Source organism: Dendropsophus ebraccatus, chromosome 1 (genome assembly GCF_027789765.1).
Source record: "Dendropsophus ebraccatus isolate aDenEbr1 chromosome 1, aDenEbr1.pat, whole genome shotgun sequence".
Lineage (NCBI taxonomy): Eukaryota > Metazoa > Chordata > Amphibia > Anura > Hylidae > Dendropsophus > Dendropsophus ebraccatus.
In genome coordinates, this window is record NC_091454.1 from 111,493,813 (window position 1) to 111,514,616 (window position 20,804).

The window sequence follows — 20,804 nt, forward strand, 5'->3', positions numbered from 1 at the left end:
ATTTTTTCTCTACCTCATCGATCAACACTTTCAAATTAAGGCCATTAAATTCCTCTATGTCCCTAGATATTTTAATCCCTAGATATCTGAAACCAGATACCTAGGGATTAAACCGTTTCCATTCAGTACCCTTAACTGCGGAAAGAAAAAATCTAACCCATCGCCCAGTGGCATTAGTACTGATTTACTCCAGTTTATATTTAACCCTGATACCCGTCCAATCTCTTCAATCAACTTCATATCTACAGGGACGCTTTTACGGGGGTCCTCTAAATATAACAACACATCATCAGCATAGAGCGACACCCTATCCCCTCCACTCCCCGCCCCAAAGCCTATTATATCCGGATCAGATCTAATCAAATGAGCAAGAGGCTCTATGCTAAGGGCGAAGAGTAGAGGGGAGAGGGGGCACCCCTGCCTAGTGCCCCTCCCCAATCGAAAAAAATCTGACCTTTCCCCATTTACCGATACTGCCGCTCTAGGGTTTTTATACAACTGAACCAGCTCTATAAATCTAGGGCCAAAACCAAAACGATTAAGGACCTCCCATAAATACCCCCACTCCACCCTGTCAAAGGCTTTAGTAGCGTCCAAAGACAGGATGGAGTGGGCGCGCGGGACATCCACAAGTGACATATTCTCAAATAATCTCCTAATATTATACTTGGCCATTCTACCTGGTATAAAACCACATTGGTCCTCATGGACCAATTCATTAATAACTTTTTGCAATCTAGATGACAACACTTTTGCTAATATTTTCGCATCAACGTTCATTAAAGAGATTGGACGGTAAGCTTCCATATCTAATTTATTTTTATCTGGCTTCAAAATAAGAGAGATAATAGCTTCCTCCATCGAGGCAGGTAACCTCCCCTCCCCGACCGAGGCTTCTATCACCTCCAACAACTTTGGCAAAAGAACCTCCCAATGCCTCTTATATAGGGCATATGGAAGGCCATCTGTCCCTGGAGCTGTGTCACCTGGGGATTGATCCAAGGCAATATTTAACTCTTCAAGTGTTATCGGAGCATCCAGAACCATCTGTTGATCCAGATTTAACTTCGGAAGACAATATCTATCTAGAAACTTAGTAACATCATTCCCTGATATCACTTGATCTGACATATAAACTTCCGCGAAGTAATTTCTAAACTGTTTCAATATTTCTTTTGTAGTATTAACTATATCTCCCCAGGCAGTTTTAATTGTCTGAATGTCCCTGTTAGTTACTTGATTTTTTACAATAGACATGAGACCTTTATTTGGGACACCAGACCCCAAATAATTTTTCTTTCCCCAAAAGGCCATTTGACTCTTGGCCTTATCTAGCAGGTATCTGTCCAGCTCACGCTTTGCTACATCTAACTGAGTGGCAGTTTCCACCGATCCGTCCCTGTTATATTCCTCCTCCCTCAAACGTAAATTTTCCTCTAGCTTCCTTTCCTTAACCCTAAACCCTTTCTTAAGACTACTTATTACTCCATAATATTTCCCCCTAATCACTGCCTTTAGTGTATCCCACACCACCTGAAGTGAAGCCGAATTAACATTTATTTTCCAAATTTCTTCAAACTCTTTACTCAACTCTCCTATGTTAGGAATTAATTCCAACCAGTGACTATTTATTCTTATATTCAAAATTTTACTTGTGCCCCCTGTAAATAACTCAAATAAAACTGGTGTATGATCTGATAAACCTCTACTTAAGTGTTTAATATTTTTAACCTTATGTGCCATAAGTCCATTTACCAACCCAAAATCTATTCTTCATAGTGTATCTTTTGCCCTATTCCAGCACGTATACTCCTTCTTCTCTGGATTCCTATCTCTCCATATATCGTGTAATCCCTGTTCCACAATTATATCTACTAACCCCGTTTTATGACAGTTTAATACTGATCTAGTGCCTTGTCAATGTCTTGACTCTATTTTCTATTCATTTCACAACGTATGGTGGTGAATAAGTGTGACTTTTCATGGAAAACACAAAATTGTTTGGGTGACCCCAAACTTTTGAACGGTAGTGTAAGTATGTGGGATGTGTAGAAATATGGATCCACAATTCTAGGTAATAATAATAATAATACATTTATTTGTATAGCGCCAACAGATTCCGCAGCGCTTTTTTTCTATGCATACAGTACAGAGGTACATAATACACAGTTAAATAATTAGAATGCATAAAAATACAAAGTATAAACAAGACCTGCTCGTTGGAGCTTACAGACTACAACTTGGGTTGACACCAGGCATAAGTGCTGTATTTGCCCATGGTCCAGCCATTGTACATAGTTAGAAATACAAGATGAGCCAGCAACAACGCCAATGTCTGATTGCAAGTAAACATACAGGGGGAGATTTATCAAAGGGTGTAAAATTTAGACTGGTGCAAACTGCCCACAGCAACCAATCACAGCTCAGCTTTCCTTTCAGCACTGCCAAAAGCTGAGTTGTGATTGGCTGCTGTGGGTAGTTTGCACCAGTCTAAATTTTACACCTATTGATAAATCTCCCCCATAGAGTGCAGGAACCATCAGAGATAGAGCGAGGGAAACAACAGAAGGGGGAACAAGTTTAGGGAATGTTATAAGCAAACCTGAAGAGATGAGTCTTCAGGGCACGCTTGAAACTGTGAATATTGGGTATGAGTCTGATGTCTTCAGGTAGGGCATTCCAGAGAACTGGTGCAGCACGAGAGAAGTCTTGGAGGCGTGAATGAGAGGTTCTGTATATGGAGGATGTTAGTGTGAGATCATTAGCAGAACGTAGAGCACGGGAAGGATGATAGGTGGAGATGTGGAGAGCTTTATGGGTGAGGGTGAGGAGCTTGAAGTGGATTCTGGATTTAATGGGTAACCAGTGCAGTGACCGGCACAGAGCGGAGACGTCGGTATAGCGGCTGGAGAGGAAGATGAGCCTGGCTGCTGCGTTTAAGGGGAACTCCAGGTAGAAGTTGAAAAAAAAAATTAAACTTCTGCAGAAGCATAACACATTACTTACCTGTCTATCCCAGTTGTTCTGTTTTGTGTTTCTGTTCTTTCTGGTTTGGCATTTCCCAGAATGCAATGCTTTCCCTCATGTGATCATCACAGCCCCCACCCATTACAATCAGAAAAATTAGTGCAGCAGCTGCTTCTGGCTGGTTAGAGATGGTGAATGAGTCAGGGCATTGGGTTATCCAACCAGGCCTCCTGGGAGATCACGCCCTGCCCCCTGTATGCATCATCAGCCTGATCTCAGCAAACACACACAATGTGAGATAGAGGCCTGGAAGATTTGTCTCCTGGGGGGATAGCAGCAGGAGCAGGAGACAATGTGAATTAGCACAGGGGCTTTTTTTTTCCACTTCCTGGATTTCTATCAGCTACCAGTACTGTACAGACATAGTAATACATTATATAGACACATCTATATAACTTTTAATGTACTTTTCTTATCCGGAGTTCCCCTTTAAGGATAGACTAGAGAGGGGAAGACCAATATTGACCTTACTTTTTTTTTACACTTTTACAGATCTGCAACAAAAAAAAAAATATATATATATTATTATAGATGCCCCACAGGCTAATTTTTGCAGATTGTTGACCGAAAATGATACAAAAAAATAAACTGATCTGTGAATGAAGCCTAAGGGTCCTATTCCACGGAGCGATAATCAGCCAAATTGGCGCTCGTTTAGATCGTTGATCGGGCCCTGCTCGGCCCGTAGAATAGGACCCTAAGACCTGCAGTCCCCAGACCCTACTCTGATCAAGCACTGTCACACATCGCTGTACAGAGCAGGGTCCAGCCCCCCCATTTTCCGTATATTCTTACAGTACCTGGGGGGCGGTCAGCCTCCCCACAGCCATCAGCGATTGCCATCACCTGTCACTCTGCTAGTGGTTCTACTACAGTGATAGCAATAGCAGCTTGCTGTATAGAGGCTGATGAACTGTCCGATAGTATCCCTGTGCAGCAGCGCTTCATCAAAGAAGCCCTGCTATGTCCTGACATGATCTTGGTGGCAGTAGAGGGATTCATGTCACTCCTTACTGCTGCCGTTCAACGAAAGTTGATTAGAAAAAATAGGATTAGTCCTTACCGGTAAGCCGGTTTCTTCGAACCTTCACGACGGCACCATAGGAGGATGGGTTGTACCCTAGGGACAGGAAAAAGCACGAGAGTTTAAAAGCCCCTCCCCTTCCTCCCAACACCAGTGCCTTATAACAGTCATTTAGCACCACGTGAGTATCATATTTAATACAATACTAGGGAGGGATACTGGTGCCGTCGTGAAGGTTCGAAGAAACTGGCTTACCGGTAAGGACTAATCCTATTTTCTCTTCTCACCTTCACGACGGCACCATAGGAGTAATACCAACCATTAATCTTAGGGAGGGACCACAGCCTGAAGAACTTTTCTGCCAAAGGTCAGGTCTTCATTTGACTGCAATAGTAGTCTGTAATGCTTTATAAATGTATGGGGAGACGACCAAGTCGCTGCCCTGCATATTTGTTCTAATGAGGCAGATGCTCTCTCTGCCCAAGTAGTGGAGACTGCTCTTGTAGAGTGTGCCTTGATATTGATTGGAGATGGAAGGTTTTAAGCTTTGTAAGCCTCTGCTATGGCATTCCTTATCCATCTGGCAATGGTACTCTTTGATACTTTCCTGCCTTTATTCTTGCCCTGAAACTGTATAAATAAGCTTTGGTCTATTCTCCACGGTCTTGTAGTCTCAATGTACTGGAGAACTGCTCTTCTCACATCCAGGGTATGGAATTTCTTTTCCAGATCATTTTTTGGTTCTGGACAAAAGGAAGGCAGGACAATATCTTGGGATTTATGAAATTCAGTCACTACTTTAGGAAGAAAGGAGGGGTCTGTTTTTAGTACTATACGGTCATCAGATATAGTACAGTAAGGTCTACGGAGAGTGAGGGCCTGAATCTCACTCACCCTTCTTGCGGAGCAGATGGCCACTAAAAAAACTGTTTTGTAGGAGAGGAGTCTACTGTTGATTTCTGAAATGGGCTCAAAGGTAGATTTTGTCAGACCCTCTAGGACAATGTTTAGATCCCATGTCGGATGGGAAGTCTGAGTCCTGGGATTAATCCTAGATGCTGCCCTGATGAATCTTTTTATCCATCGATGATCTGCTAGATTAGTGTCGTAGACGGCTGATAGAGCAGAGATCTGAACTTTTAAGGTAGCTGGTTTGAGACCTTTGGATAGTCCCGCCTGTAAGAAGTCTAATATCTGTGATATATTAGGCTCTGCCGGGAAAGGTGGAGGACTTCCGCACCAGGAAAAAAAAACTTTCCAAACCTTTAGGTAGATGGAAGTTGTTACTTTTTTCCTACTTTGCAGTAGTGTTGATATTACACTTTCTGAAAGTCCTTGACTTTTTAACATTTCCCGCTCAGGATCCATGCTGAGAGGTGTAGCTTTGTCAGACCTGGATGGAAAATTGGGCCCTGGAATAGAAGGTCTATTTGTTGTGGGAGAATTACTGGGTCCTCCCGTGTCAGGTTCTTTAGAAGTCCGAACCAGCTCCTTTTTGGCCAATAGGGAACAATAAGAATGACTTTGGACTTTTGTTCTCTGACCTTCTGTAGAACCTTTGGTATTAGTGGTATTGGAGGGAATGCGTACGCTAGTTTTGCTTCCCAGGTCTGGGTTAGAGCATCTATGGCCGTAGGACTGTCGTTCGGATTCAGGGAGTAAAAGTTTTTTACCTTCCTGTTTTTCCTTGTAGCAAATAGGTCGATCTCCGGAAGGCCCCAACGATTCACTAGTTGATGGAACACTTGTTCTTTTAGACACCACTCTCCTGGATGTATCTGGTTTCGGCTGAGAAAATCCGCTTCGGTGTTTTCTGTCCCCTTTAGGTGAGTTGCCGATAGGGACAGCAGATGTGACTCTGCCCAGGAGAAAATCTGTTGGGAGGTTAACCACAGGTGATTGTGTTTTGCACTCCCCTGGTGCCTTAAGTGGGCTACCGTCGTCATATTGTCTGAGAGTATGTGAACGTGTACTCCATCTAGGATGTTTTGAGCTGCCAGAAGGGAGTTCTGTACTGCTTTTAACTCCCTGAGGTTCGAGGAGTCCTTCCTTTCTTCTGGTTTCCAGAGTCCCTGGAAGAAATGGGTCCCCGATTGGGATCCCCAACCTATCTGGCTTGCATCGGTTTTTAGAATTGTCTTGGGATGAGGATTCCACTGTATCCCCTTCTCTAAGTTTTCTCGATTTAGCCACCAGTGTAGTGATTTTCTTACCTGTGGAGAAATGTTTATCTTTTTGTCCAGTCCGGATGGCTCTTTGTTCCATACTTTTAGGATCTGAGCCTGTAAGATTCGTGAATGGGCTTGGCACCACGGCACTGCCGGTATGCATGACGTCATTGACCCTAGCACTGACATGGCTTCTCTCACCGAGGATAGAGGGGCATTTTTGAATTTCCTTATCTTTGTGAGAAGTTTTATAATTTTTTCTTCCGGGAGAAAGGACATCTGTAGGTTGGAGTCCAGAAGAATCCCCAAAAATACTTTCCTGGGAGACGGTATTAAGTCTGATTTGGACTCGTTGACAATCCAACCCAGTCTGGATAGTAGGTTGTGAGTCGTTTGTAGATCCTGACGGACTTTTTCCTGAGAATCTGCAATTATCAGAAGGTCGTCCAAGTATGCCACTATATTTACTCCCTGTAAGTGTAGGGAGGAAACCACCTCCGACATCACGTTGGTGAATATACGTGGAGCAGATGAGATCCCGAACGGGAGAGCCCTGAACTGGTAGTGGTATATCTTTTTGTTGATCTGGATTGCAAACCTCAGAAATTCCTGAGACTGAGGGTGAATTGGGACGTGGTAATACGCGTCCTGGAGATCTATGGAGGTCATCCATGCGTCTGGAGCTATTAGAGGGGTGGTGGACTTTATGGATTCCATCTTGAACTTGGTGTATTTTACAAATTTGTTTAGGGGCTTCAAATTTATAATTAGTCGGAAGGATCCATTTGGTTTTTTCTTCGGGTAGGGCCTTCTTTTTATCCGCCGTCTTCTCGATAATTTTATCGAGAGGTGCACCGAATACATACTCTCCTTCGAATGGAATACCGCATAAGTTTGATTTTGCGGTATTATCCCCAGTCCAATTTTTTAGCCAGAGAGCTCGTCTAGCGGCATTAGTGAGAGCACCATCTTTGGCGGCGAATCTAATAGATTCTGCTGTGGAATCTGCCAGGAAGGCCGTAGCATCTTTTAATAGGGGTAGTGAGTCTATTATTTTTTGTCTAGAACATTTGCTATTTAAATGGCTCTCCAGCTGCTCTATCCAAACATGCAGAGCCCTGGCCACGCAAGTCGCCGCGATGTTATTTTTTATAGAGTATGACACAGTTTCCCAGGAGCGTCTGAGGAGACTTTCTGCTTTCCTATCGGCTCTTTGAGTTGGGAAGAGTCCTCAAAGGGCAAAATGGATCTTTTTGTAGTTTTAGCCACCTGTGCGTCGATCTTTGGGATTTCTCCCCATTTTTTTATCTCTTCTTCTGCAAAGGGGAGTCGCCTCTTAATTTCACCTGGAACCTGAAGTCTTTTTTCCGGTTCCAGCCATTCATCAGTTATAAGAGACTGAAGAGTCTCGTGAACTGGAAAAACTAATTTCCCTTTTGCTTTAAGACCCCTGAACATTTTATCCTTGGGTGCTATTTCCTCTTGCACCTCTTCCATGCCCAAAGCATCTCTGACTGCTGTAAGAAGGGCAGAAGTGTGGTCAGAAGAAAAGAAATATTTCTTTATCTCTTCTCTATGTTCCGTTTCTATGTCATCTATTTCCAGGTCTTCTGAGATCTGTCCCAATTCACAGGAAGATGCCGAAGAGTGTCTCTTACGCTTCCCAGATGAGGATGCGATGGAGCTCCTTGAATCTGATATAGAAGCCGGACAGATGACCGCTGGTTCTACTATAGGTGTTTCCTGTATTATAATTTGTTGTGGAGGGGTAGGTGGGGGATCCTGCTGAATAGGAGGTGGAGTAGGAAGAGGAGCAGGGAGATTAGCCATAGATGAGGCTATCTCGTCTTTCATCATCTTCCTTATGTCTTCTAGGAAGGAAGATCTATCCTGCTTTATAAAGTCTCCGATGCATGAGGGGCAGATATTTTTCTTACAGCTCGAGGCTAATTTGCTATCGCAAGACACACATCTTTTAACTGGTATCTTTGGCTTTTCCTTTTTGGTAGTAGGAGTAGGATCCTTAGTCTCCTAATGAAAAATAATATCTTTCAGACTGGAGAAAACTATGCCCATAAAACAAGAATTACTAACCGGTAATGTCTTTTCTTTGAGCCCATGACGGCACCCCTGGAGAGGACCACCTCCTACTCCCATTGGACAGGAAACAGAACACTGGACCTTTAAAGACTCGCCTCCTCTCACCAACACCAGTTCTTTGCAAGGATCCTAGGAGCGAATCTTTTTAACAAACACAACATAACATACCATCTGTGTTATCTAATATTTGCATCTATTCATCTGTGTATATTCACCTCCATATACATCTTTATATATATATATATATATATATATATATACACACACAAACATATCCTCTTTTTTTTTTTTTTTTTTTTAAAACAAAGTATATACATTTAGACATACATTAACTCCGTCAAGGCATGTCACATCTTATTTTTTTTTTTTTTTTTTCAAGGGCGGGTATTAGGCGGGGTGCCGTCATGGGCTCAAAGAAAAGACATTACCGGTTAGTAATTCTTGTTTTCTCTTCTCGCCCTATGACGGCACCCCTGGAGATTAGATTAGGAATTTCTTCCCCCGCCTAGGGAGGGACTACTGCGTGAAGCACTCTTCTACCAAACGTCAAGTCCTCAGTTGAGGACAGTTGTAACCTATAATGTTTAAAGAAGGTGTGTGGAGTGCTCCAAGTAGCGGTTCTACAGATCTGCTCTAGTGTAACAGAAGCCCTCTCTGCCCAGGAAGTGGCTACTGCTCTGGTGGAGTGTGCCCCAAACCCTACGGGGATATCCTTTCCACTGGATCTATAGCATTCCCCTATAGCTTGTTTTACCCATCTAGCGATGGTTTGCGAGGTAGCTGCCTTACCCCTGTTCTTTCCCTGGAAGGATATTAAGAGATTATCAGTCTGTCTCCAATCCCTAGTGACCTCCAGATAGTGTAACAGAATACGCCTAACGTCCAATGTATGAAAGGCTGCCTCTCTGTCGTTGGATGGATTAATGCAAAATGAGGGAAGAACTACCTCCTGGGACCTGTGGAAATTGGATACCACCTTTGGGAGAAAGGCAGGGTCAGGAGATAAGATAATTCTGTCATCCCTAATTGTCATGTATGGAGGGTTGATGGAGAAGGCTCTGATCTCGCTAACCCTTCGGGCTAATGTGATAGCGAGCAAGAAGGCAAGTTTCCAGGATAGCAGCCTGATAGGTAACTCTAACATTGGCTCGAATGGAGAAATGGTCAGTCCTGATAACACTATATTTAAGTCCCAAGGAGGGAGTCTGGATTTTATACTGGGAGCCAGTCTAGATGCAGCTTTTGTGAACCTTTTGACCCATGGATGTTCAGCCAATCTGAAATCAAAAAGTGCACTAAGGGCTGAAATCTGAACTTTTATAGTGCTTGGTCTCAAGTTCTTGTTAAGACCCTCCTGCAGAAAGTCCAGAATTAGTGGGATATTAGGAGGAGCAATTACATTGATTGGCTGGTTCACGTACCTACAAAAGGCCTTCCAAGTTCTCAGGTAAATGGCTGATGTAACCCTCTTTCGGCTGGCCAAAAGGGTGGATATTACCTGAGGGGATAGTCCTCTGTCAATTAAAAGCTGCCTTTCACATGCCAGGCTGTTAAGTGAAGGTTCTGTGCTGTCGGGTGAAGTACTGGTCCCTGGTGTAGGAGATCCCGTCTCTCTGGAAGCACCCAGGGGTCTGCTACCGACAGTCTCCTCAACCAGGCGAACCACACCCTTCTGGGCCAGAAGGGTGCAACCAGAATGACATCTGCTTTGTCCTGCCTGATTTTGCGTATCACCCGAGAGAGAAGCCTGATCGGTGGGAAGGCATAAAGGAGACCGCCTCCCCAATCCTGTGCTAGTGCATCTATGGCTGCGGGGTTGTCCTTCTGAGACAGGGAATAAAATTCTCTTACTTTTCTGTTTGTCCTGGTGGCAAACAAGTCTGCTTTCGGGGTCCCCCAGAGTCTGCAGATTTGATGGAAAACTTCCTGGGATAGCTCCCATTCTCCCTGTCTTAGTTCGTTCCTGCTGAGGAAGTCCGCTGTTGTATTGTCTGATCCTTTCAGGTGTAGTGCTGTCAGAGAAAGAAAATGAGGTTCTGCCAACCTGAAGATATGGTGTGTGATCCTCATCAGGTCGGTTGACCTGGTTCCCCCTTGGTGATTGAGGTAGGCTACTGCTGCCGCGTTGTCTGACAGTACCCTTACGTTCTTCCCCTGCAGCTCTGGTAGTGCCTGTATTAAAGAGAGAAAAACTGCTCTTAATTCCCGTACGTTCTGGGATTCTCTGGCTTCTTCCGGGCTCCATTTTCCTTGTAGAAGAAGTGGTCCTGTATGGGCCCCCCATCCAGAAGGACTGGCGTCTGTTGTAATGGTCTTTACTTCTGTAATATTCCAAGGAAGACCCTTGTCTAGATGTTCCCGTTGCTCCCACCAGGACAGGGATCTTAAAGTCTGTGGAGATAGAAGAAGAGGGAAATCTAGGGAATCAGTTACGCCATCCCACTCAGACAGAATCTGACATTGGAGCCTTCTGGTGTGATATTGTGCCCACGGTACTGCCTGGATACAAGAGGTTAAGAGTCCTAACAGTGACATGGCTGACCTCATAGTAGTAAGGGGTTTAGCAGAGAGTTGTCTGATTCTTGTCTGGACCTGTAAGATCTTATTCTCTGGGAGAAAGGACCTCTGAACCCTGGAGTCTAAGTAGATACCCAGGAATTTACACCGCTGGCTAGGCGTTTTGTTGGATTTTTCCTCATTGACCTCCCATCCTAGAGAGAAAAAAACTGACTCTATGAATTTAATATCTATATCTAGAGCTATCTGAGAATTGTTAACAATCAGAAAGTCATCAAGGTAGGGGATAATAATGATATTTCTTTCCCTGATATGTGCCATGACCTCTGCCATCACCTTGGTAAATGCTCTAGGAGCCTGAGAGATACCAAACGGCATGGCTGTAAACTGAAAATGTGAAATCTCAGAGCCCATATTTACTGCCACTCTCAGAAATCTGTAATGGTTAGGATGCATAGGAATATGGTAATAAGCATCTCTGAGATCGATGGTGGCCATAAAGCAGTTTTCCGAGAGATTCAGAATGGCTGAGGAAATTGACTCCATTCTGAACCTCTCGTAAGTAAGGGCCCTGTTCAGTGGCTTGAGATTAATTATCGTTCTATATGAACCATTGGGCTTTTTCACAAGAAACAAAGTGGAGTAGAACCCCGCTCCCCTTTGTTCCCTGGGAACTGGAACAAGCACTTTTTTATTCAAAAGGGACTGGATCTCAGCTAGAAGAGCCATGTGTTTGTCAGGGTCTGATGACAGGTCAGTACATACAAATCTTTCCCCTGGGGAGGACGAAAAGGAGATTTTAAGGCCAAATTTTATTGTATCCAACACAAAAGTGCTACCAGAAACTGTACACCACTGTGAAAAATAACATGCTAAACGCCCTCCCACAGGGACCTCATGTCATTGAGGGGCCTTCTTGTCAGAAGAGGGAAAGAGAAAACCCTTATTCTTCTTCTGAGGTCGCCAATCTTTCCTACTACTGACATTTCCACCCCTAGGTCTCCTACCTCTTCCCCTGAATGGCCTACTGGTCTGTTGGGGTATAAGAGGAAAACCCTTTTTTCTGTCAGAGGCTTTCTCTAGTATAGACTCCAGGGCTGACCCAAATAGCAGCTTCCCTTCACATGGGACTCCACACAACTTGGCCTTTGATGTGGTATCACCTTTCCACTCCTTTACCCATATAGATCTCCGGGCTGAGTTAGAAAGGGCCGCTGATCTTGCTGATAGTTTTAGGGCATCTGCTGATGCTTCTGCAATAAATGACACTGCATTGTCAATTGTAGTAAAAGCCTGGTTAAATTCCTGGCTTGGATTACGTTCTTTGACTTTATCCTTGAGTTCAGTCATCCACATCTTTAGTGATCTGGCTACTGAAGTCGTCGCAATCAAAGGCTTGAATGCGGATGTGGAGGCTTCCCAAGACTTTTTTAAATAGATATCAGCTCTCTTATCTAGGGGGTCTTTAAGCACTGCTGTATCCTCAAAGGGTAGCGCGTTCTTTTTTGAGATCTTCGCAACTGGATGATCTATCTTGGGAGCCCCCTCCCAGGATTCACAGTCCTCCTGACTGAAGGGATACTTCCTTTTGTACTAAAAAATAGAAAAGGTTAGAATCAATATACGTATCATACTACCCAGTATATTCCCAAGGATGGATGTAACACCAGACTTACGGCCCGAGGGATAAAGAACTTCCGATCTGGATTGGCCCACTCGTGACCGATAAGAGTCTTAATGCTCTGGTGTACTGGAAACACCAGCCTCTTCTTTGGGGCTAACCCCTCAAACATTATGTCCTGTACGGATCTTGGTTGAGGCGTATCGTCTATCTCCATAGTTAGTCTGACATTCTTAATGAGAGAGTCTATGGATTCAATTGGCAATAGGGACCCAGCCGAGTCCTCCCCTGAAGCCTCCTCTGGTTCAGAGACTAATTCGCCCTGATCGTCCGCCTCAACTGATAGATCCTGATCTTCCTCATTTATTGGAGAAGGATCCATCTGCTGACTCGGTCCCGCAATGACAAGTGGCTGAGAGTCAGGAGGTGGGTTTATGCTGACCTCAGGTGTCTCAGAGGAAGTGGAGCGAGAGGGTAAGGAGGCCTGCAGAAATACAACAATAAGCACTCTGGTAGGGGGAGCTAAAGTGAAACTGAAAAAGGATGTGATAAGATACTTCTACCTACCCTGATTTCTCGCCTAACCATGTCTCTCATGTTTCTAATGAAGGATGGTCCTTGATCTTCTAAAACTCGGTTCATGCACCCCCCACACAAGGTCTTATTGTATGTACTACTAAGTCTTTTTCTGCAGACCGGACACTCTTTAATCCTAGTACGCTCTTTTTTAGAGGATCCCTCCTAAAATATAAACCATAATATTCTGATAAGATAGAGTATCTAAATTATATATGGGGAGAACCCCTCTTACCACACCATACCGCTGGATTATCTGCAGCAGAGGTCTGGGATTGTTCAGCGCCTTGGGACTCCATCTGATCCAGGATTGGTCTTAGGTCCCCACAGCTGGCACAGCAAAAGCACAGCAACCGTCTCTTTAGCAGCAGGCTCCCTTGCAGGTGCAAGGCACTCTGAGCCTCAGCTGCCTCTTTAAATATGGCGCCAAATTGCGCCTAGGGCCGGCTGACCCCGCCCCCGCCGCGGCGCTGATGCGGCACACCCTCCCGCCGTCTTCTCCGGCAAGCCATGGCCTGGGCCTATAGAACAAGGCCTATAGTAACCTCCCCCCTCCGGACGCCCTCCCGCGTCACTACGACTTCCGGGAGCGCGCCGCGACACGTGGGGACGCAGCGTCTGACGTCACTACGTCGTTGCGTCCTCCCGTCCGCGCGTGCGCACTCCCGCTGCCACTCACCGGGAAGGACGCCAGAGGGGCCGGGAGACGCGCGGGGACCGATCATCTGGAGGTGCTGGACGGGCCTCAGTCTACAGGCTGGATACCTCGGGAGCCGGTAAGTCAATCCGCCGGTGATCCCCTAGCCCTATGAAGGTCCCTGGAGGAGACCTCCTCCATGTCCTGCTCCCATGGGACAGGAAACAGTAACTGGTGTTGGTGAGAGGAGGCGAGTCTTTAAAGGTCCAGTGTTCTGTTTCCTGTCCAATGGGAGTAGGAGGTGGTCCTCTCCAGGGGTGCCGTCATAGGGCGAGAAGAGAAATACTCAATAGATCATGGGTAAGTATATTTTACCAGCTTAGGTGATATTATTAATAATAGACACCCTTATTGTGATAGGAAAGGAATGTTTCAGTGGAATAATCACATCATGTCACCAGAGAACCCCTTTCCCTGCAGAGTTTGCATAGGAAGCGTGCTGACTGCAGAGTTTGGCACACGGAAGCGGCTGGTATAGCCCGTACTTACTGTTACCGCAGTAGCAGTCTTGTCAGACGTGGAGGGATCCATCGTTGGACAGAGACGATCCGATCCACCGCTTGCCGGACTTTTGAATGATGCGCGCGGGTCCTCGGCGTGGGCTTCCTGGACGCGCGGCGTCTGACGTCACTTCCGGCGTGCCGACGTCAACCGGAAGTGCGTCGCCCGGAAGTGCGTCATTCCGTCTGGTGCTGGGACCGCGGCAATGCACACGGTGAACAGAGCCCCTGATAGCCGCCAACTTACCCACCCTCTGAGGGGATCGCGCGGCTTGTCCTGGAGTCGGCGCGAGGTTCCACGGAACGCTGGAGCCGCTCCACTCAGTTTGGTTGTCGGACTCTGGGGAGGAAGGAAGCCAAGAGGCCCCGATCGACACCGCCGATATAAACGAAAAAAGGAAATAAAGAGTGAAAAAAACTAAAAGGTAATTTCGAGGGGATCCCTTCCTGGTTCATGCGGATCCCCTCCCTCTCGTGCCTGCCCTAGTGGGACAGGAAAAAGCACTGGTGTTGGGAGGAAGGGGAGGGGCTTTTAAACTCTCGTGCTTTTTCCTGTCCCTAGGGTACAACCCATCCTCCTATGGTGCCGTCGTGAAGGTGAGAAGAGAAAGTATACATTTATTTAAATGAACTTATATTACAAAGTAATATAATTGTATTAAAGTAATGTATTCATTAAAAATAAGTAACTCTCCACTTTTCTATACCTAACTAACTTGCTGGATTCAGTAATGAGATCTGTAAAACCACTATAGAAGCACAAGAGCACAGAACGATGAGCACAGTCTGCTGAAGGTAGGGTGTTGTGGGAACATAATGTATACTTACCTATCCCCCCTGTAGCGTCACATCACCAGCTTCTTGACCACCGCTAGTGTCCAGTTTTTTTTTAGCTTCCAGGTATGTAACAAAAGTACCCGTTCAGCCAATCAGTGACAACAGTGCTGTCCAGCTTTAGTCACTGACTGGCTGAGCAGGCATTTCAGAAACCAGGTTGTGATGTGGCAGGAGCCCAGCTTGGGCATGGGCACGGGTTAGTATACATTATTTTGTTCCTGCACACTCCTGCCTTTAGCTAATTTTTCATTTTGGCTGAACTTTAACATTTTTTGGAAGTAAAAAAAAAAGTACAACGAAATATTTAAATAGTAGAGATGAACGAACCTCGAGCATGCTCGAGTCGATCCGAACCTGAACAATCGGCATTTGATTAGCGGTGGCTGCTGAAGTTGGATAAAGGCCTAAGACTATGTGGAAAACATGGATATAGTCATTGGCTGTATCCATGTTTTCCAGACAACCTTAGAGGTTTATCCAAGTTCAGCAGCCCCAGCTAACCAAATGCCGAACGTTCGGGTTCGTATAGACTCAAACCCGAACCCGGTTCGCTTATCTCTATTAAATAGGTATTCCGGCTTTCATAACAATACAAAACTTTATTATTGGCCGCACATTTCCCTGGGTAAACATTAGATGTGAGGTTGATGAAGATAAACTGACAGCATGGTTATATCTGTGCTGTCACTTTCCAATCACACAGCAGTGCAAAGTTACCTAGTGAGCTGCTGTTCTCCCGACTCTCCCGGCCAGCCACTGCATCTTCAGGCCAATGCCTCCTCCAGAAGGATTGACAGCTGGAGGTGGGGCCTGAAGACAGCAACTGAATGGAAAAGCCAGAGAAAAGGATGCTGAATCGCAGCAGCACACTAGGCAAGTATGCAACTGCTGCATGATCTGGAAACTGGACAGCACAGATTCATGTATATTCCTGCTTTTTAGTTTTTCATGGCTGTATGAACGATGTAAGGATTGTTTATGCAGCTCCGCAGCTCGATTGCTAATGCCATGTAAAGGCACCACAAACAAGCGCTGATCTCGCTGATAGGTGATTTCTCAGCCACAAATGAGCATCTAATACAAAAGGACCCTTAGACATTACATTATGCCTCCCAGGCACCCACTGTACCTACATGCCAAATTTGGGGTCAAACAGTTGAGGCATGCAGACGTTTATAGCGGACAGACAGACAGACATTTTATAATATTAGATGAAGAGAAGAAAGAGGCACTTTTGTTGCAATTCTTTATTTGAATAATATAAATCACAATGTTCCCCTAAAACCTTAAAAAAGGCACGCTGCGATTGCAAAATATTATATAAATGCTACAAAGCAGATGTACACCTTTTATAAGACTTGAGCAAATAAAACATTATGGCTTTACACTTTCATAACAAGGAGGGCCAATAGTTACTGGTTTAATATGGATTACCAATCATTAATATGGATTACCAATCATTTCAGTCATTTAAAAAGAAAATCAGTATACACGGCAAAGGAACAGGCCACCACACTAAGAAGAACTTCTAGAGATTTGCAAATCTGCAACCTGTAAAAGTCAGTACCAGTCATATACTTATGCAATTTTATGTTTGTTTATAGGAATAAGGCAAAAAGGTACTAGAGGAAAATGAAATTTAAATGCAACAAGTGGCAGCCGCACACATAGCGGTTTATACCACATGGAGTTACAGAGGATTAGCACAAATTGCATTTTTCATTTGATTATCTTTTATAGGTGAAGCACACTGAAACATGCAAAATCTCACAGTTAAAAGCAGGATCTGGCTGTGCAGCATAAACTGCTATGTGTTAGGTAACCCCAACAGGTCTTACTATACATGTACCCCTCAAGTGCCAATGTTCAATGAGGTACCATTATTGCTCATTATTTTGAAAAGGAAAATGACAAAATGCTTATCTTGATCTTTCATGACAATCTTTAAGGTTTATAAAGCCAAAAAAAGCTCCAAACAAGCATCAAAAATACCCCAAAAAATGTAGAATTTCCAGCTCCCTTTGAATAGTTCAATAGGGAATGCTCAAAACAGTGCTAGAAAAAACACAAAAAAACACTCTTCTTAGCAGCTGATATTGAAATCAATGGGGGTTAAAGAAATACCTTAAAAAAAAAAATGTTCTTTAGAAACCACACTGATTTTCAAGCTGTTTTGGAAGGTGTTTTTTCAGGTGCTTTATTTTACTAACCATGTAAACACACCATTCAGGTGCCATTACGCACAGCGATCCCTTATTGCAGGCGGGACCTGGACAAGTCAAGGTGCCACCTGCAGTTATTTATGAATCACAAGCACTAGTGGCTTCTAACAATAACTGTGGGTGGTACCTGAACTTTTCCAGGTCCCATCTGCAATACAGGATTCTTGTAAAAGCACCTTAATGTTAATGTTCCGGGGAAGGGAGCAACAACGACATGTTAGTTCAGCGCTTGCTCTCCCGACAGCAAAAGGAGAGCAGTGGGAGGGTCAGCTCAAATGATCCTTAGACCGTAGCTGCACAAATCGGGATCTTTTATCATGTTGAATTGTGGCCTTTTAACATGTGCTACCACACAAAACGATTATCGGCCAAGTAAGCCCTATTGTCGTTTAGTGTAATAGGGCCTTTAAAAGGATGCGGACAGTCAACTTTGACCTGCAAGTAAATATTAAAGAAGACTGCACTGTTTCACCTGAAATGTCAATCTGTAGAGTCCAATATAACTCGTCAGCTGTAAAATCAGCAAAACAAATGGTGCGTTTACACAGAGATTTTTGAAGCCAAAGTCAGAAATGGATTTAAAAAGAGGAGAAATCTCAGTCTTTCCTTTATGACCTGTTCTCGGTTTATAGTCTGTTCCTGGCTTTGGCTTTAAAAATCTGTCAGATAAATCTCTTTGTGTAAGCACAGCATTAAAGACTCTGTGAAAGAATCACCCAGAACCTTTGAAATTATTGCCAAGATATGGGTTGACATTTCTGCCTAGCCTTATCCACTCATCAATGGAAACGTGGCATATAAATTGAGTTTTCTTGTGTTTTCCAGATGTTGCCCTTCAGGCCCTTCAAGTCTTCAGGGGATCAAGTTGTAGTGAGTTTAGGAGACATCATGAATGATAATAAAATAAACGTCACACCAATTTCTACTAGATACCAGCTTCTTGTCATGTTCTTTCGTATACAGCATTTAACTTTAACTGGCAGGAAAGGTGTTAAACTGGTGCCACTAAGGCTGTGACTACTTTACAACATTCTGTTAAAGAGGTTATTCAGCGCTACAGAAACATGGTCACTTTCTCCCACAGACAGCACTGCTCGCGTCCAGTTTGGGTGCAGGTTTTGCAACTTTGTTCCATTGAAGTGAATGGAGCTTAATTGTAAACCACACCTGAACTGGGGACAAGAGTCGTGTTATTTCTGGAAAAAACATGTTTTTGCAGCGCTGGGTAACCCCTTTAAGTGTTACACATTCTGTGTTTCATGCATGTGCCGTCCGTGGAGAGTCTGTCAATATTAAATATTCACATCACTGTAAAGATGCAGCTGCACAGGTGCTTTATAACAGTTCTGTAAATATTTAAACAGTTTCCACGCTGCCAGTATCATATTAACAGATAAATCCTGGGGGGGCGGCTAATTCGGCACGTCTGTGAAATACGGAACGTGGGTATAAGGCCCTACTTATGTCCTATAGCATTAAATAAAAGCAAAAAGGAATAGGCATGACCTGTAAAACATAGAATACATGGCAGCTATGTAGATTTACTTATTATCTAAGGCATGATTTGTGTTAAGTATAGCTGTAGAAAATGCCCGATATTACAAAGGAAGGAAAAGAGACATCACACAAAACATCCTTCATTCACACAGTGTTAAGAAATTCCTGAGACAGAAAAAGCACATTTTGTTAAGATATCCCAAATAACCAAACATGGACCCAAAAGATGGAGTAAAATATTTGGTCTGTGACTAAAAACATTTGGATAACCACAATGTCTACATACTGTCTACTCCCATACAAATAAAGTTACTGTTTATATTTTTAAGCCCAAAAAGAGTTGCCTCACATTTACACTCTTAACAGCTAAAAATATTACAAGAAACTAAAAAGTGACATGATTTCACAGGAATCTCAAGCGCATTTGAATACCAATGGCTGCAGAAGCTTGATGCCTATGGCTGTATCCATATCTTCTAGGCAGCCTTAGAGCTGCATCCATCTTCTGTAGCCACAGGAACTATACATTCTGCCAGACAGTGCTACATAGCCATAACTTAAATGCACAGTTCACTTTTAACACCTAGAGCCTTGACTTTAAATCCACCCAAAGTATAGGGGAAGATTTACACATAGTGTAAATATACGCAACAGCCAACCTGGCCCATTACATGCAGATTTGGATGCAGGTTAACAAGTAATAGTACCACACAAAATGTTTTTTAAAATCAACTGTTTTTGTAATTCTGGATAACTCCATTAAAGTGACTCTGTACCCACAATCTGACCCCCACCCCAAACCACTTGTACCTTCGGATACATGCTTTTAATCCAAGATCTGTCCTGGGGTCCGTTCGGCAGGTGATGCAGTTATTGTCCTAAAAACAACTTTTAAACTTGCATCCTGTGCCAAACGGGAGTATCTGCGCCCTAACTTTGCACCACCCCTCCATCCCTGTACATTGCACAGGTCCTTAACGATCCAGCCCATATGCCGGGCTAACACAAGTGGGGAATAGGAGGCAATCTGCCAGTGGCATTCCTAATGATAAAGAGGGCGGGGAGGAGGGACGGAGGGGTGGTGCAAAGTTAGGGCACAGATACTCCCGTTTGGCACGGGCTGCAAGTTTAAAAGTTATTTTTTAGGACAATCACCTGCCAAACGGACGGCAGGACAGATCCTTGATTAAAAGCAGATATCCAAAGGTACAAGTGGTTTGGGGGTGGGGTCAGATTGTGGGTACAGAGTCGCTTTAAAGAAGCTGTCTGAAATTAAAAAATATAAATCTACCTACTATCCATAGAATCTTTTATAGCTTTTTTTGAATGGTGAAGAGCTGTAATACAAGACAAAACCTATAGAGATGTGGTGCTGTTTCTAAGAGGGGAAAATAAACACCATTTTATTTAATATTCTGGAGCACATCTTTAAAGGGGTTATCCAGCGCTACAAAAATATGGCCACTTTCTTCCAGAGACAGCACCACTCTTGTCTCCAGTTTGGATGCAGGTTTCGCAGCTCATTTCCATTGAAGTAATTTAATTGCAGATTACACCTGAACTGGAATTTTCATATATTTTTTTGCTGCACAGATTCTGATGCTACCATCCATTTTTCAAACCACTGCCCAATTACCAAGATCTGGTCTGGTTTCTATATCTGCTAATGGAGTACTTTGATGCACCGAAGGCAGGCCCAGTTCATCCCCTGCCTGGCTCTGCCTCAGAGCATCATCCAGGGCCCATCTTCAGTGCGCCAAAGTACTTCATTAGCATTTATCGGACCAGATCTCGGGAAATGGGAGCCGCAGTTTATATATATATATATATATATATATATATATATATATATATATATATATATATATATATATATATTGTTGATTGATTGTAGTGGTACATTAACTTTAATGTAAGGTTCGTTTGAGGGCAATTGTGGGTGTTAGTTTATTTTATTATTTAATGTAATTGTTTATGTACTTGCATTTTGCGGGGAAATTCTTAAATATTACAGTCTT